The following is a 27,134-nucleotide window of genomic DNA, read 5'->3' as shown; positions in this document are numbered from 1 at the left end:
TGTAGTGAGCTGAGATCGTACCACTGCACTCCAGTCTGGGCAACAGAGTGAGACTCTATCTCAAAAAAAAAAAAAAAAAAAGAATAGAGTAAGTGAATTTACTTCCGCTTCTATGGAGTCTGTGCTCATTTGGAAAGGTTTCTGTTTAGGAAAGTAAATCTCAGATTATTATAATGTTGGCTTCCTTTACAGATTCAGGTTTACCTTGAAATTAACACACCTGGCTGGGCGCGGTGGCTCACGCCAGTAATCCTAGCACCTTGGGAGGCCGAGGTGGGCGGATCACGAGGTCAGGAGATCGAGACCATCCTGGCTAACACGGTGAAACACCGTCTCTACTAAAAAATACAAAAAATTAGCCGGGCACAGTGGCGGGCGCCTGTAGTCCCAGCTACTTGGGAGGCTGAGGCAGGAGAATGGCGTGAACCTGGGAGGCAGAGCTTGCAGTGAGCAGAGGTTGTGCCACTGCACTCCAGCCTGGGTGACAGAGCGAGACTCCGTCTCAAAAAATTAAATAAATAAATAAATAAATAAATAAAAGAAATTAACACACCCTTTCTCAATTTAAAAAAAATAAATGAAACAAGCTTATGCTCAGATTTCACTACTGTTTTGTTTTGGTTTCTTCAGTTTAGCAGTGTTTCATTTTAAAAACCAGACCACACTTTTTATTTTGTTTGTTTTGTTTTTTTTCGCCCAAGAAGAGGCCCAGAATTGCAAAATCCTTTTCTTAGATTTAGTCCAGACATATGTTTCTGAGAACATTTGCTTTTACATGAGTAATAAGTGGGACAAAAGAAATGAGAGAAATGACTGATCTTTATTTTTACATGGAATAATGTATAAAAGTACATGTAAGGCTGGGTGCGGTGGCTCATGCCTGTAATCCCAGTGCTTTGGGAGGCCAAGGCGGGTGGATCATGAGGTCAAGAGATCGAGACCATCCTGGCCAACATGGTGCAACCCCATCTCTACTAAAAATACACAAATGAGCCAGGCATGGTGGCACGTGCCTGTAGTCCCAGCTGCTTGGGAGGCTGAGGCAGAATTGCTTGAACCCGGAGGCAGAGGTTGCAGCAAGCCAAGATCGCACTACAGCGTGGTGACAGAGTGAGGTTCCGTCTCAAAAAAAAAAAAAAGTATATGCATGAGGCCAGGTGCAGTGGCTTATGCCTGTAATCCCAGCATTTTGGGAGGCTGACAGGGGTGGATCACTTGAGGCTAGGAGTTTGAGAGCTGCCTGGGCAACATGGGGAAACCTATCTCTACCAAAAACAACAACAACAACAACAACAACAACAAAATTAGGCGTGTGGTGCATACCTGTAATCCCAGATACTTGAGAGGCTGAGGCATGAGAATGGCTTGAACCTGGGAGGCTGAGGTTGCAGTGGGCTGAGATCACACTACTGCATTCGAGCCTGGGCAACAGAGTGAGACTCTGTCTCAAAAAAAAAAAAAAAAGGTACATGCGTACATGCGTGACAGATCTTTGAAACAGTGAAAAGTTCTATAGGTGTATGTAAGATTGCAGTAATTAAAGCAGTGTGTTATTGGTAAAAATAGCAGAATATAGATGAATAGAACTCAGAAGACAACCATAAGCAGATCCCAGAACACGTAATGAGAGTTTATGATAAAGGCGTTTTACAAACCATTGCTAAAGGGATGAATTATTTAATTAATGATGGTAAGAGAATGACATATCTGAGAGAGGTCTCAAGTTATGTTCACCTTCACCATCAGAGATCAAACCATGTCAAAATGAATTCAAGATGGATGAAGAGTAAGATGCAGTAACAAAACCATAAAAAAAAATCCAAAAGAAAATCTAAATGATCTCAGAGTCAAACAGGACACTGTAATTTATTATTTATTTATTTATTTATTTATTTATTTATTTATTTATTTTTCGAGATGGAGTCTTGCTCTGTCACCCAGGCTGGAGTGCAGTGACATGATCTTGGCCCACTGCAAACTCCGCCTCCCAGATTCAAGTGATTCTCCTGCCTCAGCCTCCCTAGTAGCTGGGATTACAGGCATGTGCCACCACACCCGGCTAATTTTTGTATTTTTAGTAGAGACGGGGTTTCGCCATGTTGGCCAGGCTGGTCTCGAACTCCTGACCTTAGGTGATCCACCTGCCTCAGCCTCCCAAAGTGCTGGAATTACAGGCGTGAGCCACCACACCAGGCCTATTTATTTATTTACTGAGACAGAGTCTCACTCTGTTGCCCAGGCTGGAGTGCAGTGGCCCCATCTCTGCTCACTACAATCTCTACCTCCTGGATTCAAGCAATTCTCATGCTAATTTTTGTATTTTTGGTAGAGACAGGTTTCGAAATATTGGTCAGGCTGGTCTCGAACTCTTGACCTCAAGTGACCTGTCTGCTTCAGCCTCCCAAAGTGTGAGATTACAGGCATGGGCCACCATGCCTGGCCTATGAGGACGTTGTCATTTTAAAAAATGGAAGTAATTAAAAAGGGAAAGACCCATAGATTACATTATATAAAAGGTAAAACATTTTTTGTTCAAAATATCATAAGCAAAATTAAAACACATATTACAACAAACACCAATGAAATATATTAAGAGCTTTAAAAATATAAAACAGGCTGGTGCAGTGGCTTACATTTGTAATCCCAGTGCTTTGCGAGGCCCAGGTGGGAGGATTGCTTGAGCCCAGAAGTTTGAGAACAGCCTGGGAAACATAGCAGCATCCTGTCTCTACAAAAAATGAAAAATTAATCAGGTATGGTGACGCATGCCTCTAGTCCTAGCTACTTGTGGGAGAATCACTTGAGCCCAAGAGTTCCAGGATGCTATGAGCTATGATTGCACCCCTGTACTCCAGCCTGGGCAACAGGGTAAGACCCTGTCTCTAAAAAAAAAAAAAAAAAATTATATATACATATATATGTCATGAATCCTTTGCACCAAGAGAAAAGTAAGAGAAAAGTAGGCAAAATATAGGTAATTCATAGAAATACACAGTAATGAAAAATATATTTTATATTTTAAAGAATTCAAACACACAAGGAACAAAATGATTATTTAAATGCAATTCTGTGATTCTAGTTTTCCCTTATCAAATTAGTAAAGATAAGAAGAATGTTTAACTCTAGGGTACATTTGCAGGAAAACAAGCCGTTTCATATACACTTGATGAAGGTGTAAATTGCTAAAATCTTTTTCAAAAACAATTTGTCAATATATATCAGCAGTCCTTAAAATATTTATGCCCTTTGCTCCAGTAATTTCATATCACAAAGTCACCAGAGAGATGCAGACCAATATTTATATCCTGGGATTTCATTGCAGCATTATTTGTAATAACGAACAATTGGAAGCAACTCAAATATTCAACAGACAGCAATTATAAACAAGATTATGATACATCAAGAAAATGGAAGATTATATGGCTAGTAAACATCTTGCGCTATGGTTTGGATGTGGTTTGTTCCTGCAGAACTCATGTTGAAATTTGATACCCACTGTAGCTGTTTTGGGAGGTAGGGCCTAGTGGGAGGTGTTTGGGAGGGAGACAGTTCCCTCATTAGTAGATTAGTGGTCTTCTGCAGCTGGGCGCGGTGGCTCACTCTTGTAATCCCAGCACTTTGGGAGGCCGAGGAGGCGGGATCACGAGGTCAGGAGATCGAGACCATCCTGGCTAACGTGGTGAAACCCCGTCTCTACTAAAAATACAGAAAATTAGCCAGGTGTGGTGGCGGGCGCCTGTAGTCCCAGCTACTTGGGAGGCTGAAGCAGGAGAATGGTGTGAACCCGGGAGACGGAGCTTGCAGTGAGCTCAGATGGCGCCATTGCGCTCCAGCCTGGGCGACAGAGCAAGACTTCATCTCAATAAACAAACAAACGAACAAACGATTCATTAGTGCTTTTCTGCAAGGGTAAATGAATTCTTCCTCTGGCAGGAATAGATTAGTTCCCTCGAGAGCAGATTGAGATTGTTGAAAAGAAAAAAAAAAAGTCTGGCTGGACACAGGGCTCACACCTGCAATCCCAGCACTTTGGAGGCTGAGGCAAGAGGATGGCTTGAGCCCAGGAGTTTGAGACCAGCTTGAGCAACATAGCAAGACCTCATCTCTACAAAAATAAAAATTAAAAAATTAGTCGGGCATGGTGGCATGGGCCTGTAGTTCCAGCTACTCAGGAGGCTAAGGCGTAAGTATTGCTTAAGCCTAGGGGTTGGAGGCTGCAGTGAGCCGTGATCATGCCGCTGCACTCCAACCTGGGTGATAGTGTGAGACCCTGAAAAAAAGAGTCTGGCTTCCCCAGTTTTTCTTTTTTGCTTCCTTTCTTGCCATGTGACCTTTGCACACCTCCACTTCCCTCCTGTTTTCTGCCTGGAGTGGAGGCCCTCACCTGATGCCCCTGCCCAATCTTGGATTTTCCAGCCACCAGAATCATGAGCCCAATACATGTATTTTCTTGATAAATCACCCAGCTTCAGGTCTTCTGTAATAACAACACAGAACAGACCAAGACATTTTGTTTTCAAAGAATATTCCATGTCATGGGGAAAGTCTCATAATATGGTGTTATGTGAAAATAGATACACTGGTTCTATTTTGAAATAAATGCATATTTAAAATGAAACAGGAAGAAAATATGCCAAAACGTTAACTGGTTCCCTTCCCCTCCCCTCCCCTCCCCTCCCCTCCCCTCCCCTTTCCCTCTCCTCCCCTCCCTTCCCCTCCCCTTTCCTTTCCTTTCCTTTTTGAGAAAGGGTCTTGCTCTGTAACCCATGATAGAATGCAGTGGTGCAATCATGGCTCACTGTAGCCTCGAACTCCTGGGCTCAAGGGATTCTCTCATCTCAAGAAGTTGAGACTACAGGTGTGTGCCACCACATCTGACTAATTAAAAATATATATATGGCCGGGCACAGTGGCTCACGCTTGTAATCCCAGCACTTTGGGAGGCCGAGGCGGGCGGATCACGAGGTCAGGAGATCGAGACCACGGTGAAACCCCGTCTCTACTAAAAATACAAAAAATTAGCCGGGCGTGGTGGCAGCCGCCTGTAGTCCCAGCTACTCGCAGAGGCTGAGGCAGGAGAATGGTGTGAACCCGGGAGGCGGAGCTTGCAGTGAGCCGAGATTGCACCACTGCACTCCAGCCTGGGCGACAGAGCAAGACTCCGTCTCAAAAAAAAAAAAAAATATATATATATATATATATATATATACATATACTATATATTGATATTGATAGAGACAGGGTCTCACTATGTTGCCCAGACTGGTCTTGAATTCCTGGACTCAAGTGATCCTCCTGCCTTGGCCTCCCAAATTGTTGGGATTACAGGCATAAGCCACTGCACCCAGCCCAGATTTCTACCATAAGCCTGGATTGTATAATGCAGAGCATAAATAACAATCAAATAGGAATACGTAGTGAAGTTTATTTTCACTAAACTGAAAAGCACTGCCTAAGTGCAATTTTGTTATATTTATTGTTCTCTAATACAGACTCTAAGCCCATTATCAGTCAGTCCAAAAGCCTGTTATCTAGATAATTCTAGACAATCCAAAGTCCTTCATCTAAAATTGAAGTTCCTTGGAGATCAGGTCCCTGGCTACTTTCCCGTTCCTATTATTTACCATAACAGGCTGGCCTCCTCCCGGTTCCCTAAACACTTCTGGGTCTCCTCTGCTCCTTTTTTGTCTTTGTTTTTGAGATGGAGTCTTGCTCTTGTCGCCCGGGCTGGGCTCACTGCCACCTCCACCTCCCCAGTTCGAGTGATTCTCCTGCCTCAGCCTCCCAAGTAGCTGGGATTACAGGTGTGCACCACCACGCCTGGCTAATTTTTGTATTTTTAGGAGAGATGAGGTTTCGCCATTTTGGGCAGGCTGGTCTCAAACTCCTGACCTCAGGTGACCCGCCTGCCTCAGCCTCCCAAAGTGCTGGGATTACAGGCAGGAGCCACCATTCCCTGCCCCTCTTCTCCTTTGCACATGCTGTTCTCTCCATCTGGAATTTTCTCAGTCCTTCTCCTTGCCCATCCAGGTCCCCAGGGGTTCAAATCAAGTCCTCTCTACTCTAAGAACATCTTCCCAGTCAAGGCTCTGAATTCCTACAAGCCTTTGTTATATTAAATAATTCTCTGTTATCTAACTTTCTCTGAAGGCGTCTGTTTCTGCAACTGGATTGCGAGCACCTTGTGGTGTCTAATGTGATACTTATATATATGAGTAGTGTTAGTACACTGCAGGTGCTCAATAAATACTGCAGATTATTCCTTTTTTTTTTTTTTTTTTTGAGATGGAGTCTCGCTCTGTCGCCCAGGCTGGAGTGCAATGGCGCGATCTCGGCTCACTGCAACCTCCGCCTCCCGGGTTCAAGCAATTCTCTGCCTCAGCCTCCTAAATAGCTGGGATTATAAGCGCCCGCCACCATGCCTGTCGAATTTTTTTGTATTTTTAGTAGAGACGGGGTTTCACCATGTTGGCCAGGATGGTCTCAAATTCCCGGCCTCGTGATCCACCCACCTTGGCCTCCCAAAGTGCTGGAATTACAGACGTGAGCCACTGCACCTGGCCAGATTAGCCCATTTCTAAGCTACTCGTGGCAACATGATCCTGTATGCATTTGGGAAACTTTTCTTTTTCTTTGCGTGTTTTCCCTCACCCTCCCATTTAGAGACCAATGGACCAGAGCTTGCGTCATCTCAATGAGCCTGTGAGCATCCCAGACTGAACAGAAATTCAGCTGTAGACCTAGCAGGTGTTTACTATCCTCCCTCCTTCTTTTGTTGCGTTTCACACACCTCTGTGCTCGAAAAGTCACCTGGTATATGAACTCTACACAGATGCTTGGACTCTTTTTCTCCTTTTAACCTAGCAAAGGAAGGAGTTGTAAAGCATAAAGACTTCTTTTAATTACCTTTTAAAATAAATGAAATCGGCCGGGCGTGGTGGCTCACGTCTGTAATCCCAGCACTTTGGGAGGCCGAGGAAGGCAGTTCACTTGAGGTCAGGAGTTCACGACCAGCTGGACCAACATGGTGAAACCCCGTCTCCACTAAAAATACAAAAATTAGCCGGGCGTAGTGGCATGTGCCTGTAGTCCCAGCTACTTGGGAGGCTGAAGCAGGAGAATTGCTTGAACCTGGGAGGTGGCAGTTGCAGTGAGCCAAGATTGCGCCACTGCACTCCAGCCTGGAAGACAGAGCAAGACTCTGTCTTAAAAAAAAAAAATTAAAAAAAATAATAAAATGAAATCATCTTTCATTTTAGTTATGGAGTTTAAGGAAGGGTGAGGCCTTCCTTACAGAGCCGGGGCCAGCTGTGTTTATACTGAACATCAGGGCCAGGACCTAAGAATGGTGACAGGTGTGGGTGGCCACAAGGTATTGGCAAGAGGTCACAGACTCAGATACCTGCATAGCCAGACATGTAGCAAACTGGGCGGGTGTGAAACAGTAGCTGTGGGTGGGACCAGAGGTGGAAGTACATGATATTTAAGCTTCCTGAGCCCTTACTTGCTCAGGCCTCTGGAGGGACCCTAGCAATTCTGTATTTATAATTTCAATTTATTTTACTTAGAGAAGTCACTCCAACTAATATAAGCTTCAGGCCTGATAAAACCTATCTTTGCCCTTGGTGGAACTCTGGTAGCCAACGTGCCCCGGCCTAAATAAGTTGGCTCATTCAGCCTCAAGTGATGACAGCTAATCAGAAGTATTTCTAGGGTTTCTGGTTTTACCAGAGCAGGAGGAGTCCAGATTTTTGTATGAAATCTCTGACATTTTAAATGTTGGTAACTTACAGCCAGGCACGGTGGCTTACACTGTAATCCCAGCACTTTGGGAGGCGGAGGCAGGTGGATCATTTGAGGTCTGGAGTTCCCAGCCTGGGCAACATAGTGAAACCGCATCTTTACTACAAATACAAAAATTAGCTGGGCCTGGTGGTGCGTGCCTGTAATCCCAGTTACTTGGGAGGCTGAGGCAGGGGAATCACTTGAACCCAGGAGGTGGAGGTTGCAGTGAGCTGAGATTGTGTGACTGCACCCCAACCTGGGTGACAGAGTGAGACTCTGTCTCAAAAAAAAAAAAAATGTTGGTAACTTAAAACAAAACAAAAAACCACTGTGGTCAAACAAGTTGTGTGTATATATAGCAGGGAGTGAACTCGTGGACTGCCAATCTGTGACTTCTGCTTATTTGAGTTCAGAGGAATTACAGAATTGCCAAATTCTGTCATTTGGCTCCATGGTGGGGTCTACCTGCCCTCTGTCCTCTGCCCGTTAGAACATGTTTGGATAGGTCTCTGCCAGGAGCTTTGATCTTTTCTGTGGCTGCAGCCAACAGGCAGACATCGTCTAAATGTCAGCCACTAGTCACAAGGACAGAAAGCCTACTGAGGGTTCAGGTAGACAAATTGGTGTAAATTCATTTCCACAATCGGCAAAGCCAACCAAAGCACGTGGTCCACTGACAGTGATGTGGCAGCGAAGTCACTTCAACATGTGAAGACAACGTGGGGTGGCTGTTGTTCTTCCCGGGCACTAATTAATCATGTAGGTGGGTAACTGTGTCGTGCTCCTCCGGAGGGCTGCAGCCAATGAGTTCAGGGGAGATTTATAAAACTGCTCAGACGGAGAGGAAGTCACTTCCCTCTAGCCCCCAAATCCACTTGAGGCCACACACCCAGCCTTTCATAACTACAGGCTTTCCACCTTGTGAACACCCTTCAGGAACTGCAAAGGGCCCCTAATTAAAGGAGTGACTTCTGTGTGTCATTTCATGTATAGAACATGATGGTTCTTCTAAAGCTCCCGGGATGACAGGGGACATCAGATGGGGCCACAGGCTGGTATTTCGGGCAGAACACAACTGTCAAGGATATTGGGGAGAAAGACGAGGCTGATAAGAACAAGGGATTGCGAGTGACAGCCTGTGGGCGTCCTTCCGTTGTCAGCTCAGATCGGCCATAAAGCTGCTTTGGGTGGCTGTGTTTCCATTGCTAATTAGCATGCTGTGGGAGCTGCTTTGCCATAGAGAGGTTTCAGGGCCTGCTGCATGGCTTTTTTTTTTTTTTTTTTTTTGAGATGGAGTCTCACTCTGTCTCCCAGGCTGGAGTGCAGTGGCCCAATCTCGGCTCACTGCAACCTCCCAGGTTCAAGCAGTTCTCTGCCTCAGCCTCCTGAGTAGCTGGGATTACAGGTGCGCGACATCACGCCTGGCTAACTTTTGTATTTTTAGTAGAGACGGGGTTTCACTGTGTTGGCCAGGCTGGTCTCCAATTCCTGAACTCAAATGATCCGCCCGCCTCGGCCTCCCACAGTGCTGGGATTCCAGGCGTGAGCCCTGACGCCCGGCTTGCTGCTTGGCTTCTAAGTAACTACCAGGATCTGCCGTGGTGGTGAAGCGTGCTTTGCATAAGGCCAGAGCCTAGGAATCTGTTGTATAAACTCCACTTCTGCTTCTGATTGGGGGGGTGCAATTGCAGAACATTTAAGGGAGCATCCCCCCTCCTGCCCTCCATGCGTGGACTGCTTCTGGAAAGGGCCTATCAGAAGCCCCCCACGAGGGGGGCTATTTATTTATAGACGGAGTCTCGCTCTATTGCCCCAGCTGGAGTGCAGCGGCGCAATCTCAGCTCACTGAAACCTCCGCCTCCCAGGTTCAAGCAATTCTCCTGCCTCAGCCTCCTTAGTAGCTGGGATTACAGGCACACACCACCATGCGTGGCTAATTTTTTTTTTTTTTTTGTATTTTTAGTAGAGATGGGGTTTCACCATGTTAGCCAGGATGGTATCTATCTTCTGACCTCATGATCTGCCCACCTTGGCCTCCTCCCAAAGTGCTGGGATTACAGGCGTGAGCCACTGTGCCCAGCCAATTTATTTTTTTTGAAACTGAGTCTCGCCCTTGCATCCAGGCTGGAGTGCAGTGGCAGCATCTCAGCTCACCGCAACCTCCACCTCCCGGATTCAAGCAATTCTCCTGCCTCAGCCTCCCAAGTAGTTGGGACTACAGGTATGTGCCACCACACCTGGCTAATTTTTGTATTTTCAGTAGAGATGGGGTTTCACCATGTTGGCCAGGATGGTCTCGATCTCCTGACCTTGTGATCCGCCCTGCTTGGACACCCAAAGTGCTGGGATTACAAGCATGAGCCATGGCCCTGCCTGTCTTCAGTTTTTTACATTGTATCTAAGTGTGGACTTTTACAAATTTATGTTGCTTACGATTTGCTGGGCTCTTAAAACTGTGAGTTGATGTCTGCCATCAGCTCTGGAGAATTCCTGGCTATTATTTCTCCAAACATTGGCTTTGCTCCAATATCTCATTCTTCTTTCTTTCTGTATGTCAATTAAATGTATGTTAGATCTTTTTAACACACTCTCCTTTTCATATTTTCCTTTGTTATTTTCTTTTCAAGCTGAATTCTGGATAGTGAATTTTGGATAGTTTTTTCTGACCTGTTTTCTGGTTCACTAATTCTCACTTCAGCTGAGATGATCTGCTATGAAGTCAGCCGTTGGCTTTTTAACTTCAATGACTGTATTTTTCAGTTTGAGAATTTCTAGTTGGCCATTTAAAAAATCTTTTATGTCATTTTCTATAGTTTCCAGTTGCCATAATTGTCAAGCGTGGCTTTTATGTTTCTGAAGGCGGTAAACAGAGTTGTTTTATGGCCTGTGTCTGAGGATTCTCATTTCTAAAGTCTCTGCGAGTTTGACTCTTGGCTGTTCCTGCCATCCTAGCTCTTAATGCCTTGTTTTCTTTTTTCTCTCTTTTTTTTTTTTTTTTTTTTGCGACGGCGTCTTGCTCTGTCATCCAGGTTGGAGTACAGTAGTGTGATCTCTGCTCACTGCAACCTCCGCCTCCCCGGCTCAAGTGATCCTCCTACCTCAGCCTCCTGAGTAGTTGGGATTACAGGTGCATGCCACCACTCCCAGCTAATTTTTGTATTTTTAGTAGAGACGGGGTTTCGCCATGTTGGCCAGGGTGGTCTCGAACTCCTGGCCTCAAGTGATCCACCTGCCTCAGCCTCCCAAAGTGCTGGGATTACAAGCTTGAGCTACCACGCTGGGCTGTAATGTCCTGCTTTCCTGAGTGCCTGAATTCTCTTAGGTGGTATCGGCCATTGCATATGTATGAATATATATATACATATATATTTGAATAATGGTGGAGTCTTCCAGAGAGGTTTTGAGCTGTGTCTGCCAGGCCTTGAGGCACCACCAGTCTGGAACCACCTTAATCCAAGTTCAAAGTTTGAGACTCCCAGAACGCCCAGACCATCTGAACTTGACTGTGAGCCTGAGGGCTGCATACTTGCCCTTCTCCCCGACCCTGAGGACCCTGCTTGACATGTGGAGTGGTGTCATCGATCCCCAGCCTTGGCAGGCCCTGGGCCCTGAATTGTGTTCAAAGCCTGTGAGACTATGGAAAGAATAGCTCATTTTCAAAGCTGGTTTTTTTTTTTTTTTTTTTTTTTTTCCAGATTGACAAATGCCTTAGAATAAAAGCTCTGTGGGCTGGGCAAACCTCTTCTGGGTTTGTCCTGGCCTTGATTTTGGCAGATGTTTCTTCACTATCTTATTATCATTTTTGATGCTCTTAAGAAAATTAAACAAATCTTTCAAACAGCTTTTAAGTTGTCTTTCGTAGGAGGGTTGATCTAAATTACTTAACCTGCTATTGGCAAAGGGAAAAGTACCAGGTGACCTAGGTTCAAATCCTAGGTGTGTCTATCACTTCCAGCTGCCTGATGTCAGCCAAGTTTGTTTCCTCATCTAACTGATGCACACAGTAAACCCTACCTACTTGACTGTGTGGCTGTAAAGTTTAAAAGTGAACATTGTTTTTTTGTAAAGGGGTATAGTCACAGGTTTGTTTATTGTTTGTGTCCCACACTAGAATGTCAACTCCAAAAGAATGTCACTTCACTGTTATTTCCCCAACAATGCCTGATACATAGTAGATGCTCAATCAACATGGACTACAGGAAGGGTTACTTTGTAAAGATAATCAAGTACTTACCCAGGATACATGTATGTAGGCTGGGTACAGGCACTCATGCCTGTATTCCTAGCATTCTGGGAGGCTGTTGCAGGATCACTTGAGGCCAGGAGTCTGAGACCAGCCTGGGCAACATAGTGAGACCCCATCTCTACAAAAATAATTTTTAAAAAATTAACTGGGCATGGTGGCATGCACCAGTAGCCCCAGTTACTCAGAAGGCTGAGGCAGGTGGATCCCTTGAGCCCAGGAGTTCAAGGCTACAGTGAGCTGTGATGGCACCACTACACTCCAGCCTGGGTGACAGCAAGATTTTGTTTCTGAAACTTTTTTTTTTTTTTTTGAGACTCGCTCTGTCCCCAGGCTGGAGTGCACTGGTATGATCTCGGCTCACTGCAACCCCCACCTCTCTGGTCCAAGTGATTCTCCTGCCTCAGCCTCCTGAGCAGCTGGGATTACAGGTGAGCACCACCACACTCAGCTGATTTTTTATGTTTTAGTAGAGATAGGGCTTTGCCATGTTGCCCAGGCCGGTCTCAAACTCCTGACCTTAGGTAATCCACCCGCCTTGGCCTCCCAAAGTGCTGGGATTACAGGTATGAGCCACTGGGCCCGGTCTGAAACTTTTTTTTCTTTTTTTTTTTTTTTTGAGATGGAGTCTGCACTGTCACCCAGGCTGGAGTGCAGTGGCGCTATCTCGGTTCTCTGCAAGCTCCGCCTCCTGGGTTCACGCCATTCTCCTGCCTCAGCCTCCTGAGTAGCTGGGACTACAGGCGCCCACCACCATGCCCGGCTAATTTTTTTGTATTTTTAGTAGAGGCGGGGTTTCACCGTGTTAGCCAGGATGGTCTCCATCTCCTGACCTCGTGATCCGCCCACCTTGGCCTCCCAAAGTGCTGGGATTACAGGCGTGAGCCACCGCACTCGGCCGAAACTTTTTTTTTAAAACCAAGCTTTGAACTTGGATTAAGGTGGTTCCCAAATGGTGATGCCCCAAGGCTTGGCAGACACAGCTAAAAAAAAAAAAAACCCAAAAAACAAAAAGCAAAACAAAAAAATCCCCACGTGTATTTAAAGATAAAACCATATCGGAAAACTGCACTCTTGGGGAACAAGATCAAATCTTCATATTGGCATCTACTATGTGGAAGATCCTGTTTCCCTTTGTTAGTTTCTAAACCTGGTTGTTAGATTAATACGATCATTGTTACTTCATTTTAATTTTTTACTTGATATGATTTTTTTTTTTTTGAGACAGAGTCTTGCTCTGCCACCCAGGCTGGAGTACAGCGGCACGATTTCGGCTCACTGCAACCTCCACCTCCCAGGTTCAAGCAATTCTCCCGCCTTTGCCTCCTGATTAGCTGGAATTACAGGCATGTGCCACCACAACCGGCTAATTTTTGTATATCTTAGTAGAGACGAGGTTTCGCCATGTTGGCCAGGCTGGTCTTGAACTCCTGACCTCAGGTGATCCGCCTGCCTAGGCCTCCCAAAGTGCTGGGGTTACAGGCGTGAGCCACCGCGCTCGGCCCCTTGATATGGTTTTGAACAGGATCTTCATCTTCAGTGAAAGGCTGATATTCTGTTTCTTTGTGGAAACAGTCTTGACTGGTTGGGCACTTGGGCTGTTTCCAGTTCTGGGCTATTAGAGATAATGCCAGCTTCTTTGTCTGCTGATGACAGTGAAAATGGTGAAATGTGTCTATTGTCAAACCTTGACACTGTGTTCAGGCCCATTTCAGAAGTATCTTTCTGTGCTTGAAGTTTGGCATCCTCTATAGTATAAACAAGATTAACAAAAATTGAGTCCTTTGCCTCCCAAGGGAAAAACTCAGGCTATTTCCAAAGGAGATCAAAGAAGGATGTTCAATATGGAATTCAGAGTCACTGTGCAATCTTAATGATAAACTTTGGTATTTCCTTTGACCAAAATTATTTTAATAAATGCTCTAGCAATCATCGCCACTGGTACATTTTTTTTTTTTTTTTTTAACCAAGGAGTGATTTAGAAATAGTAAGGTGATTTACCTTAAGCCATAGAAGCTGGTGTGCTAACTGACTCATTCTGTATTCTTCTGCAGCTTTTTAGATAAATAATTACCATAATTTTTTTTTTCTTCTTGAGACGGGGTCTCACTTTGTCACCTGGGCAGGAGTGCAGTGGCACCATGATGGCTCACTGCAGCCTTGACCTCCCAGGCTCAAGCAATCCTCCCACATTAGCCTCCCCAGTAGCTGGGACCAAGGCACATACCATCACGCTCAGTTATTTTTTTGTATTTTTGGTAGAGATGGGGTTTTGTCATGTTGCCCAGGCTGGTATCACTCCTGGCCTCAAGCAATCCTCCCACCTTGACCTCCCACAGTGCTGGAATTACAGGTGTGAGCCACCATGCCTGGCCAAGAATTACCATAATTTTATAATCAGAACAACTAAGTAACCGAAGTATGCTTTTATTTCATGCTCAAATAAAACTGACCAAGTGATCTTGTTTTTCAAGCGAAAATTCATGACAACAACAGTAGCTACTATTTATTGACTGCCTTCGGTTTAGGTATTTGACAGTCACTCACTGTCTAAGGTTCTTAAAACAACTTGGCAAAGTAAATACAGATGCTCCCTGACTTATATGATTGGGTTCTGTTCTGACAAACCATTGTAAGTTGAAAATTATGTTAAGTTGAAAATGCTTTTATTTCATTAATTATTTATTTGAGACAGAGGCTCTCTCTGTCGCCCAGCTGGAGTGCATCTGCTTACTGCAACCTCCACCTCCTGGGTTCAAGTGATTCTCCTGCTTCAAACTCCGGAGTAGCTGGGATTACAGGTGTGTGCCATTACGCCTGGGTTTTTTTTTTTTTTTTTTTTTTTTTTTTTTGAGATGGAGTCTCACCCTCTGGCCCAGGCTGGAGTGCAATGGTGCTATCTCAGCTCACTGTAACCTCCACTTCCCGGCTTCAAGCGATTCTCCTGCCTCAGCCTCCTGCGTAGCTGGGATTACAGGCACGCGCCACCACCCCCAGCTAATTTTTGTATTTTTAGTAAAGACGGGGTTTCACCATGTTGGCTAGGCTGGCCTCAAACTCCCGACCTCAGGTGATCTGCCCGCCTCAGCCTCCCAAAATGCTGGGATTACATGCATGAGCCACCGCACCCGACCAATTTTTTTAGTTTTAGTAGAGACGGGGTTTCACCATGTTGACCAAGCTGGTCTCGAACTCCTGACCTCAAATGGTCTGCCCACCCTGGCGTCCGAAAGTGCTGGGATTACAGGTGTGAGCCACCATGCCTGGCTGAAAATGCATTTAGTATAACTAACCCACCCAACATCACATCTTAGTCTGGCCTACCTTACATGGGCCCAGAACACTTACATTAGCCTACAGCTGGGCAAAATCATCTCACCCAAAGCCTATTTTAAAATAAAGTGTTGATTTGGGAGGCCGAAGTAGGTAGATCACCTGAGGTCAGGAGTTCAAGAGTTCAAGACCATCCTGGCCAACATGGTGAAACCTCGTCTCTACTAAAAATACCAAAAAATTACCTGGGCGTGGTGGCACAAGCCTGTAATCCCAGCTACTCGGGAGGCTGAGGCAGGAGAATTGCTTAAACCTGGGAGGCGGAGGTTGCAGTGAGCTGAGATTGTGCCATTTCACTCAAGCCTGGGTGATAGAGCAAGACTCCCTCTCAAAAAATAAATAAATAGGCCCAGCAAGGTGGTTCATGCCTGTAATCCCAGCACTTTGGGAGGCCGAGCTGGGCGGATCATGAGGTCAAGAATTCGAGACCAGCCTGACCAATATGGTGAAACCCCATCTCTACTAAAAATACAAATATTAGCGGGGCGTGGTGGCGCACATCTGTAATCTTGGCTACTCAGGAGGCTGAGGCAGGAGAATCCCTTGAACCCAAGAGGTGGAGATTGCAGTGAGCCGAGATCGCACTACTGCACTCCAGCTTGGGCAAAAAGAGTGAAACTCTGTCTCAATAAATAAATAAAAAGTGTTGAGTATCTCGTGGAATGTATTGAACACTGTGCTGAAAATGAAAAGCGAACATTTGTATAGGTACTCAAAGTATAGTTTCTTTTTATTTTTTCTTTTCTTTTTTTTTTTGAGACAAGGTTTTGCTCTATTACCCAGGCTGGAGTGCAGTGGTGCAATCATGGCTCATTGCAACCTCCACCTCCCAGGCTCAAATGATTCTCCTGCCTCAGCCTCCTGAGTAGCTGGGACTACAAGCGCTCCGCAACATGTCTAAGTTTGGTATTTTTAGTAGAGACAGTGTTTTGCCATGTTACCCAGGCTCGTCTTGAACTCCTGGGCTCAATCAATCTGACTGCCTTGGCCTCTCAAAGTGCTGGGACTACAGGCGTGAGCCATCACACCCGGCCTCAAAGTAGTTTCTACTAAATGCAAATTACTTTCACATCATCATAAAGCTGAAAAATTTTAAGTTAGGCCGGGCGTGGTGGCTCATGCCTGTAATCCCAGCACTTTGGGAGGCCGAGGTGGGCGGATCACCTGAGGGCAGGAGTTCACGACCAGCCTGGCCAAGGTGGTGAAACCCTGTCTCTACTAAAAATGCAGAAATTAGCTGGGCATGGTGTCATGCATCTGTAATCCCAGCTATTCAGGAGGCTGAGGCAGGAGAATCGCTTGAATCCAGGAGGCAGAGGTTGCGGTGAGCTAAGATCGTGCCACTGCACTCCAGCCTGGGCGACGAGCAAAACTGTGTCAAAAAACAAAACAGAAAAATTATGAGTTAAATTATTGTAAGTACTACTATTATTTCCATTTTCCAGATATGGAAACCGAGACTGAGAGGAGTTATGCAACTTGCCGCCCTTAAAGCCACAAAATTAGAGCATGGTGGAGGCAAACCAGTGGTGCCTAATTTACCACTTGCTTATTACCACTGAAAGAAGAAATGACGTTTCCAGATGTTTGGGGTGCTAATTCAATTCTTTAAGTGCTTATTTGGGACCTGGCAATATTTGTCCCCCAGGGTAAGGGGTAGGGTATCTTTAGAGGTGACAATTGGTGTCCTTACATACAGGGGAGACTTTATCTCAGCTTTTGTATCCATACAATAGAGTTTTACTGCTGGGCATGGTGGCTCATGTCTGTAATCCCAGCACTTTGGGAGGCCAAGGTGGGCGGATCACCTAAGTTCAGGAGTTCGAGACTAGCCTGCCCAACATGGCAAAACCCCATCTCTACTAAAAAAATACAAAAATTAGCTGGGCGGAGTCTGCAGTGAGCAAGATCGCGTCATTGCACTCCAGCCTGAGGGACGGAGTGAGACTTTATCTCAAAAAAAAAAAAACAAAAAAAAAAAACTGAGATAAAATCTCCTCGGTATGTAAGGATACCAACTGAAATTAGCAACCAAAGCCAAAATTGGTGTATTTTGTTTTTCTGAGTGTACAGAAATAGGTGTATTTTTATAGGTGTATTAGCAACCAAGGCCAAAATTGGTGTATTTTGTTTCTCTGAGTGTACAAAACTTGGGATTAGAGGTCGGAAAATAAAAGATGTGAAACTACCCTTGGCTAGCATCTGTCTGCCCCTTCTCTCAACCCTGCATCATTTGTCACTTGCAGGGAAGGTGGAGGGAAGGACGAGATGGCAGATGGAGGAAGAGAGGACTCAGAACCCCTCGTTTCTTCTGGTTTGCTTCTGACTTGAACTGAAGCTCATGCCTCCATGAACCTGGGAACATTTTGATTTCTGGAAGGAGCTGCGCGCAGAAGGTCTGACTGGATCAAATTAAAACTTTGGGTTTTAGGTAGGCACAGCTACAGAAAAGTTGAAGCTGGCATGTCTTGTCCAAGGCTACCTATCAAGACAGAAATAGAAGTGGATCTCTAGCCTGGCCGTCTGGGACTGCGATGTCTCATCGTGGGGCCTGTCTGTAACTGAAGGTTCCGCATGAGTCACAGACTTCCCTGGTGCAGGGCAGCAACCCAGGGGCTTGGTAACTGGGTTGAGGGAAAGAGAAGTTTTTGTTTATGATCTCATTCCAATCAGAATGTGTCCAGACGCCCAAATATTTGATTTGAGCCTGGTTGCTAAGAGACCTCCCACTGAGACCCAGCTGCCTGCGGGCAGGAGGGCGGTATTGGCATCATTTCAGATTTCTGCCAATTTATTTTGAAACCAGAAAACCTAGAACCTCGGCCTCCTCAAGGCAACCAGGGGGAGAGGAGAGATCTGAGTCAGCCAAACTATAGAGAGAAAACCCCCGCTAACCTTCTGCCAGGGAGCTGTAGGAAGGTTCGGGATAGAATAGAATGATGACATTGTGCTTATTTACTTCCTGGGAAATATGCCGGTAGGGTAATGAAGAAGAAATTGGAGCTCTGTGCTTAGAAATGCAAGTGTCATCTTGAAGAAACCTCAGGGATTCCAGAACAATGCTGGATTTCCGGGTAATAATTGGGCGTCATGAAGGCTGCTCTGATTGGATCCACACACTCAGCATCTTGGGGTTTAATTGCTTGGTGACTTAAACACCTTAGGGAAATGGCATGAGTAACATTGTCATAGGTAAGCATGTGCGGGGTCAGTGCACACGGGACAGGTGGGGAAACCTGCTTCTGGCTTCTTTCTCAGCAGAAGGCAGACAGCTGAAGGGAAAAGGCTTCGCATCTGTACTGGTATCAAGGAACACTGGGCTTTCCCACGCTAGTAGCAGCAGAACAGAACCTCTGGATGTGATCTCTGTAAGGGCCAAGTAGTGATAAATACAGACCTAGACATTTTTCCAAGGTTTGTTGTTGTTGTTGTTGTTGTTGTTGTTACCCAGGCTGGAGTGCAGTGGTGCAATCTCGGCTCACTGCAACCTCCAACTCCTGGATTCAAGCGATTCTTGTGCCTCAGCCTCCTGTGTAGCTGGGACTGCAGGCATGCACCACCGCACCTGGCTAGTTTTTGTATTTTTAGTAGAGACGGGGTTTCACCATGTTGGCCAAGCTGGTCTCAAACTCTTGACCTCAGGGCAGGAGAAATTGGATGTCCCAGCTCAATCAGGCAGGAAGGGGAAAAGGAGCAAATTCCTCTTTCTTCCATCTGTTTGCTCTATTCAGGCCCTCAACAGATTGGTCGATGCCCTCCCACACTGGGGAGGGTTTTCTACCTCACCGTGACCCCGTGGTGCCGTCAAGTTGACACGTAAAATGAAGCATCGCAGTCTTCTCAGTGACATTCCCTGGAGCAGGACAGCACAGTGGGTTTTGCTTTCAGATGGAAACTTATTGCAGGCTCCACTCTTTTCTGATGAGCCATGTGATCTTGGGCAAGTTCTGATGCCTCAATTTCCCCATCTGTCAAAAGCTATCTTGATATAGATTGTTATACCATACAGACATATGCACTCATATGTTCATTGTAGCACTATTCACAATAGCAAAGACATGGAATCAACCTAGATGCCCATCGATGGTGGATTGGATAAAGAAAATCCGGAATGTACACACCATGGAATACTATGCAGCCATAAAAAGAACAAAATTATGTCATTTGTGCAACATGAATGGAGCTGGAGGCCATTATCCTAAGTTAATAACACAGGAACAGAAAACCAAATACTGGCCGGGCACGGTGGCTCACACCTGTAATCCCAGCATTTTGGGAGGCCAAGGTGGGTGGATCACTTGAGGTCAGGAGTTCAAGACCAGCCTGGCCAACATAGCAAAACCCCATCTCTACTAAAAATATAAAAATTAGCTAGGTATGGTGGTGCACACCTGTAATCCCAGCTACTCATGAGGCTGAGACAGGAGAATCACTTGAACCTGGGAAGCGGAGGTTACAGTGAGCTGAGATGCCATCACCGCACTCTAGCATGGACCACAGAGTGAGACGCCATCTCAAAATAAAAAGAAAACCAAATACTCTATGTTCTCACTCATAAGTGGGAGCTAAACATTGAGTACAGATGGATAAAAAGGGAACAACAGACAGCAGGGCCCACTGGAGGGTGGAGGGTAGGCAGAGGGTGAAGATTAAAAAACTACCTATCATGCCAGCATGGTGGTTCCCACCTATAATCCCAGCACTTTGGGAGGCCAAGGTGGGCGGATCATTTAAGGCCAGGAGTTTGAGACCAGCCTGGCCAACATGGCAAAACTCTATCTCTACTAAAAAAAATACAAAAATTAGGTTTGTCGCGGTGGCTCATGCTTGTAATCCCAGCACTTTGGGAAGCCGAGGTGGGCAGATCACGAGGTCAGGAGTTCAAGACCAGCCTGACCAATATGGTGAAACCCTGTCTGTACTAAAAATACAAAAATTAGCTGGGTGTAGTGGCAGGCACCTGTAATCCCAGCTACTCAGGAGGCTGAGGCAGGAGAATCGCTTAAACCCGGGAGGCAGAGGTTGCAGTGAGGCGAGATTGCACCACTGCACTCCAGCCTGGGTGACAGGGCGAGACTCCATCTAAAAAAAAAAAAAAAAAGTTAGCTGGGCATGGTGGTGTGTGCCTGTAATCCCAGCTACTTGGGAGGCCGAGGCAGGAGAATTGCTTGAACCTGGGAGGCGGAGGTTGCAGTGAGCTGAGATCGTGCCACCGCACTCCAGCCTGGGTGCCAGAATGAGACTCTGTCTCAAACAACAACAACAACAATTTAAAAAACTACCTATCAGTTATTATATTGATTATCTGGGTGACAAAATTATCTATACACCAAACTCCTAGAACATGCAACTTAGCCATGTGACAAATCTACACATGTACCACCTGAGCCTAAAATAAAAGTTGGAAAGAAAAAAACCGAAGCTATCCTGAAAGAAGTATTTGTTGGGTTTGAAAAGGATGGGTAGTAGTTTGGTGCTTGGAAAAAAAAATCAATGGAGAACAGGAGGCAGCTTTAAATCAAATATGGAAACAGTAGACAGAGGGGCAGGGCCTGAGTCCAGCACCATGTGGACCACACAGGAACCAGCTTGTAAATCCTTCTGGATTGACTTTGTTTCTTTTTTTTTTGAGAGGGAGTCTTGCTCTGTTGCCCAGGCTGGAGTACAGTGGCGTGACCTTGGCTCACTGCAGCCAACCTCTGCCTCCGGTTGTTCAAGCAATTCTCCTGTCTCAGCCTCCCAAGTAGCTGGGATTACAGGCCCATGTCACCACGCCTGGCTAATTTTTTTGTATTTTTAGTAGAGATGGGGTTTCACTGTATTGTTTAGACTGGTCTCGAACTCCTGACTTCAGGTTATCCACCTGCCTCGGCCTCCCAAAGTGCTGGGATTACAGGCATGAGCCACCGTGTCTGGCCTGGATTGACTTTGAAGGGCTCAAATCAAGTTTGCTTGACTGGAAAAGAAGACGAGAAAAGAGATGCATGCACAGTTCCATGAACAGGGAAGTCTGGAGGACTAGAATGAATAGTTTGAATGTAATACGGAAGGTAACGGAGAGTCACCAATGCAGTGCCCAGCTGGGTCTCATGGTTCCAGAAGGCATGAAATTAGCAGGCTCTATCATTTCTATCTTGCAGACCAGCGAAAGATACCCTCAACAAGTGAAGTATACTTAAATCCAGGGAGACTGCCCTTCAATAAATAAGCTCTTGCTGGTGAAGTCTGTGTGCCGAGAAAGTCTGCAAGATATACTTAAGTTTGTTCCCCAGTCTTTGGTTAAATGCACTATGTCATCCAAGGTACCAATGACTTTGCTTCCACCAAGAAAGCTATGATGTCAGTGGTGTGGCATGGTGATGTCATCACAGGATCCCTTAGACTCCAGACCAGACCGAGAGAGAGTTTGTTGTCGTGAATGCAGATATCCTTGCTAATGAGGAACATTGGCAGGGAGGAGAAGGCCACTCCAAATAAGATGAATTGCGGCAGACGGAGGGCCAAATTCTGCATGGAGATCTTGAATATTCTGCAGGCTGTTGAGCCAAAATCTGCCTCTTAGTTTTTCAGTAATGATAGATGACAAAGCCTGGGGTAAAAATAAATCCACTTGCGTGTTAGTTGTTTCTGGCTGGTTCAGCAGGAAACAGCATCGTTAACCTTCAGGGGACTGGGGGATGCTTGAGATCTGGAAGCTGGGGCCTCTTTAGGGGGAATGGTTGGGGAAGGCCGAGGGGCTACAGAGTCACCCTGGCCTAAGTTCCTCCTCACTGTTCTCTTTTCTTAGTAACTGTGTAAATTTAATTAGGAGAAAGGCTTTTGTCGAGGCTGGTAATTGAAACATCTTTCTTAAATGTGTCAGTTTAAGGCCAGCGATTGCATTAGGTCGGGTACCTACATCTCACTCGGAGTGCAGTTGTCATCCAAGCACCCCACAGACTGGTTTATGTCCATCTGAGGCGTAAATTCCACAGAAACCTCAATTGGTGAACAGGGGAAAAGCAGTTGGACCTGGAATGCTGAGAGGCACTTAGCTTTTGCCCTGTAACATTTTGGATGGGTATTTTCCCTTTACCCTTCCTCCTTTTTCAGAAACACTTGGAGAAGTAAAAGACCCACAGTGGCCCACTAGTGGCAATATCTTTTAAAAAAATTAAAGAGCTACAAGTAATTCGCCTTTATAAAATATTGGTCTTTACTTATAGGTCTATAATTTATTTTTTATTATTATTTTTTGAGACAGAGTCTCACTCTGTCACCCAGGCTGGAGTGCAGTGGTGCAATCTCGGCTCACTGCAACCTCCGTCTCCCAGGTTCAAGCAACTCTCCTGCCTCAGCCTCCTGAGTAGCTGGGACTACAGGTGCCTGCCACCACACCTGGCTAATTTTCGTATTTTTAGTAGAGACAGGGTTTTGCCATGGTGGCCAGGCTGGTCTCGAACTCCTGACCTCAGGTGATCCACCCATCTCAGCCTTCTCAAAATGCTGGGATTACAGTTGTGAGCCATTGGGCCTGGCCGGGTCAATAGTTTAAAAAACAAAACTGCTATATGTTTCTGGTGTTACAGTCCAAAAGTTTGGGTTTAGAAGAGTTAATGTCTACAGTTCCAAGGCATTCATAGGGAATAACATACTGGCAGCATCTTGCTAATTAATAGATTTTCTTCAGCTGGAAAACCCCTGCCAGAAACAAGAATCTTATGATAGGCCAAGATTATTTACATCTAATATAAAATGCGCCCATCTAGTGGAAGTGTTGTGGGTGGATATGTTTTTACTAGGATATTTTTTCCTTTGAAACCATTCATTTTATAATCCAGGCAAAGAACAAAGAGCCAGATGTGACAGCTAATAAAAAAAAAAAAAGCATACTATTAATACCTTATGTTTATCTGCTTTCTTCTAAGAAGTCCAAAGTGCTTTGCAGATGCTATCTCATCCCTCTCTGTATGTTATCACCATCTGAAGAAAGGGCTGGAAAATGCCTGAAGTCAGGGGGTATGTTAGATGTCAGATGAGACTTGGTTCTTTTATTCTGCACAATGCCTTGCTCTAGTTTATGCTCTATGTACAGTGCACCATAGCATCTTGGGACATAGCAAGATGCCTTTCACCTAAGTCATGCTCAAAAAAAAATAAACCAAGAAAACAGAAAACCCCTCTTTTGCACCCATTTAGTTGTTTCGCCGTAGCCCTAAGGCAAAAGCCTGAACAAGCAAACAGCTCTCTCCAGACTGATTGAGGAAGCCAAATACTTGTTGGTCTGTTTTCCATGTGAGGCTGTCTCCAAAGTCCTTCTGCATGGTGCACCTGCCCACTCACCAGTAACACGATTCCAGGGGCACGGCTCTACCGAACTGGAGTTAAGATTTGTGAACTGACCCTGACTATCCCTGAGACTAATGACGGGAGAAATGCCCCCATAGTAGATTGCATTTCAGAATCTTGGCTGATTACACCATCTATGGCAAATCCTTTGGACTTCAAGATTTCTTAATGACTAAGAATTGAAATCCATTACTAACATTCATAGTAGGAAGGGAAGCAACTCTGCAATTTTCTCCTGAACTATTGAGCTGAATTCCTTCACGAGTGTGCAGAGTTCCACTGTGGCTAAGGCTGTGCCCCATGGGGATTAGAAAATGTTTTCAACCCTGATTATCACACTCACTGAAGCACTTAACAAAAATTTTGGTCCAAAGGAAGGACCCCTGAGGCCTTTCACGAACAGACCCTTCCCGTTTTCTCCAGCCCCATTGGCTGCTGCCCCTCCATGCTCAATGAACTGTAACCCTGGTACCCAAACCACCACTTCCTGAACACAGAGCTTTAGGTGACATATTTGTGGGAGTCATTAGTGCTGGGGTTTGCCAAAGATTTCTGGCTTTCCTCCTTCTGGGCACGTGATGGGATTGCACTTCCGGGCCCCCTTGAGCGCAGCTGGCCAGTAACTTGTGAGAGGACGTGATGGATATCACTTCCGGGACAGGGCAGTTAATTGCCAGTTGAAGACCTGGATTGAGTTCCTGCCATAGCGACTAGCAGAATTCAAGAGGGCGGCTGCTCTGCCCACACCTGCCCAACCCATTTATGATGGCAGTGAGAAACAAATCTTTGGTAGTATAAGCCACTAAGATTTGGTGATTGGAACCAAACCTAGACTATGGTGAAGGATAGACCTGTCTTTGATTTTTATGTCTTGGCACGTGCTTTTTCTTCTGTTTGAAATCCACACACTCCCTTCTGTGCTTGGCAAATTCTTACTGATCCTTCCAGTTTACAAGTAATTTTTTTTTTTTTTCTGTGAAGCCTCTTTTGACACCTCCAGGAAGCTGGCCCTCTCTAATCTGTTCTTCCCCACGGCTCTTTGTGCAAACCTCCGTTATTACCTTAATCGCATTTTATTCTTGCTGTCTACTTACATGTCTGCGTTCCTTTTTTAGATGTTAACATCTGGGGGGCAGGAACTGTGCTTCATTCATTTTTCTGTTCACAGTGTGTTTCAAGTACAAGCGATAAAATGCCTGAGAGAGAAATTAAGGCACTCCAGCAGTTTGGGGGATGTAGGTAAGGTCAGCCCACAGAGTTAGAATTCATAGTCTCAATGACCTCGGATATACCAGCTCGGAATTTACCAAATATTTGAAGATATTTGTTAAAAGGTTGGTTTCTCTACTTGCTTCAGCATTATCTGTCTATAGTTCAAAATAAATGAAGAACATCTTACAATCGGTCTCCCCTCTCCTGATAATGGCACCTTTTTATAGAAAAAAATTTAAAAAAAGAGAGATCTCGAATTTTGGAGAAAACATTCCTGGGCAGTTTTCTTGAGGCCACATGGTCGTTTAGGCCTGGCTCTGCTTATATGAGGTAGCATACTTGTTGATTTAATGCCCTAGGTTTTTATAAATGCACTTACGCACATCACCACATGCACCTCCCTGAGTTGTTTGAAATATACCATTAAGATGCAATATAAATTGATAAGATTCTGTTTCAGTGTCTGCTGTAGATAAAGTAAAATTCAGTTCAGGGTAGAAAATTAGGGGAAATCTCATTTTTGTTTAGGGCTCGTTCCTCATATAAGAGGCAGCATATTTATTGTTGTAGTGTCCTTAATTTTATAAACGCATCTGTGCATATCATGAAATTTGTCGGCCGGGCGCGGTGGCTCAAGCCTGTAATCCCAGCACTTTGGGAGGCCGAGGCAGCTGGATCACGAGGTCAGGAGATTGAGACCATCCTGGCTAACACGGTGAAACCCTGTCTCTACTAAAAAATAGAAAAAATTAGCCAGGCATGGTGGCGGGCGCCTGTAGTCCGTCCCAGCTACTCAGGAGGCTGAGGCAGGAGAATGGAGTGAACCTGGGAGGCGGAGCTTGCAGTGAGCCTAGATCATGCCACTGCACACCAGCCTGGAGGACAAAGCAAGACTACGTCTCAAAAAAAAAAAAGAAAAGAAATTTGTCTCATTGAGTTGTTAAGAATAGACTCTTAATTCTAATATGAACTGACAAGATTGTGTTTCAATGTGAGTAGTAAAATGTAGGTCTAGGAGAAAGTCTGAACTATTTTCAGGCCTAAGGTAGACAGATACAGGTTAATTCTTCCACTTAAATATCCAATGGTGCGTGTTCATTTAAAAGTTCCGTGAGGTCTGAGAAAATGAAATAAAAAAATGGTTTGGTTCAGAAAAATATATACATTTGGGGATTTTTTAAAGAAGTCATTTGATTCTCTTATTTTGGTTTTGAACAACACTCCTCTTTCTTCATTAAAAATGATTTTTATGGTCAAGCATGGTGGCTCACGCCTGTAACCCCAGCACTTTGGGAGCCCCGAGGTGGGCAGATCGCATGAGGTCAGGAATTCGAGACCAGCCTGGCCAACATGGTGAAACCCCGTCTCTACTAAAAATACAAAAAATTAGCTGGGCGTGGTGGCAGGCACCTGTAATCCCAGCTGCTTGGGAGGCTGAGGCAGGGAGAATCACTTGAACCTGGTAGGCAGAGGTTGCAGTGAGCCGAGATTGCGCCACTGCACTGCAGCCTGGGTGACAGGGTGAGACCCTGTCTCAAAAAAAGAAAAAAAACCCCAAAATTTTATACATCATGATGGACATTTATTGTGGTTGTCTCCTTGACATCCATTTCTCCTTCTTCTGGTAACAGCTGTTCAGTGTTTATCTGGTGCCTTTATTTGAGTAACATTTTGACAGAGATTTGTGAACTGACCCTGACTATCCCTGAGACTAAGCAGAGTGGCCCAGCCTGGGTTTTAGTTACTCATGCTGGGTAACCTAGGGTATATTACTGAACCTTCCCAAATCCCACTATAAATGGGACCGATGATAACATCCATCTCATAGGATTAATGTGACGATTAGTAAATAAAAATGGGCTGGGTGAGGTGGCTCACATGTGTAATCGTAGCACTTTGGGAGGCTGAGGTGGGAGGATGGCTTGAGGCCAGGAGTTTGAAGTTACAGTGAGCTATGATTATGCCACTGATTTTTTTCACCAATATATGTGACTCGTTTTTTTTTTTTTTTCCCTGAGAAAATGGAAGGATTATTTCTTTGGGGATAAGTAGTTTTACTAGGACATATCTTGATATTAACCATCCATGTATTTTGATACATAATGTGCCTCTTCAGTCTGTGGATTTAAGCTTTTATTTCTGGAAGATTTTCTTGAATAATATCTTTAAATATTTTTTATTGCATTATTTCAGTCTCTTCATAAGGTATCCCATTTGTGGATAAATTGAGCTT

This window comes from Symphalangus syndactylus, chromosome 10, assembly GCF_028878055.3.
Source record: "Symphalangus syndactylus isolate Jambi chromosome 10, NHGRI_mSymSyn1-v2.1_pri, whole genome shotgun sequence".
NCBI lineage: Eukaryota > Metazoa > Chordata > Mammalia > Primates > Hylobatidae > Symphalangus > Symphalangus syndactylus.
Note: the sequence above shows the minus strand (reverse complement) of the source record.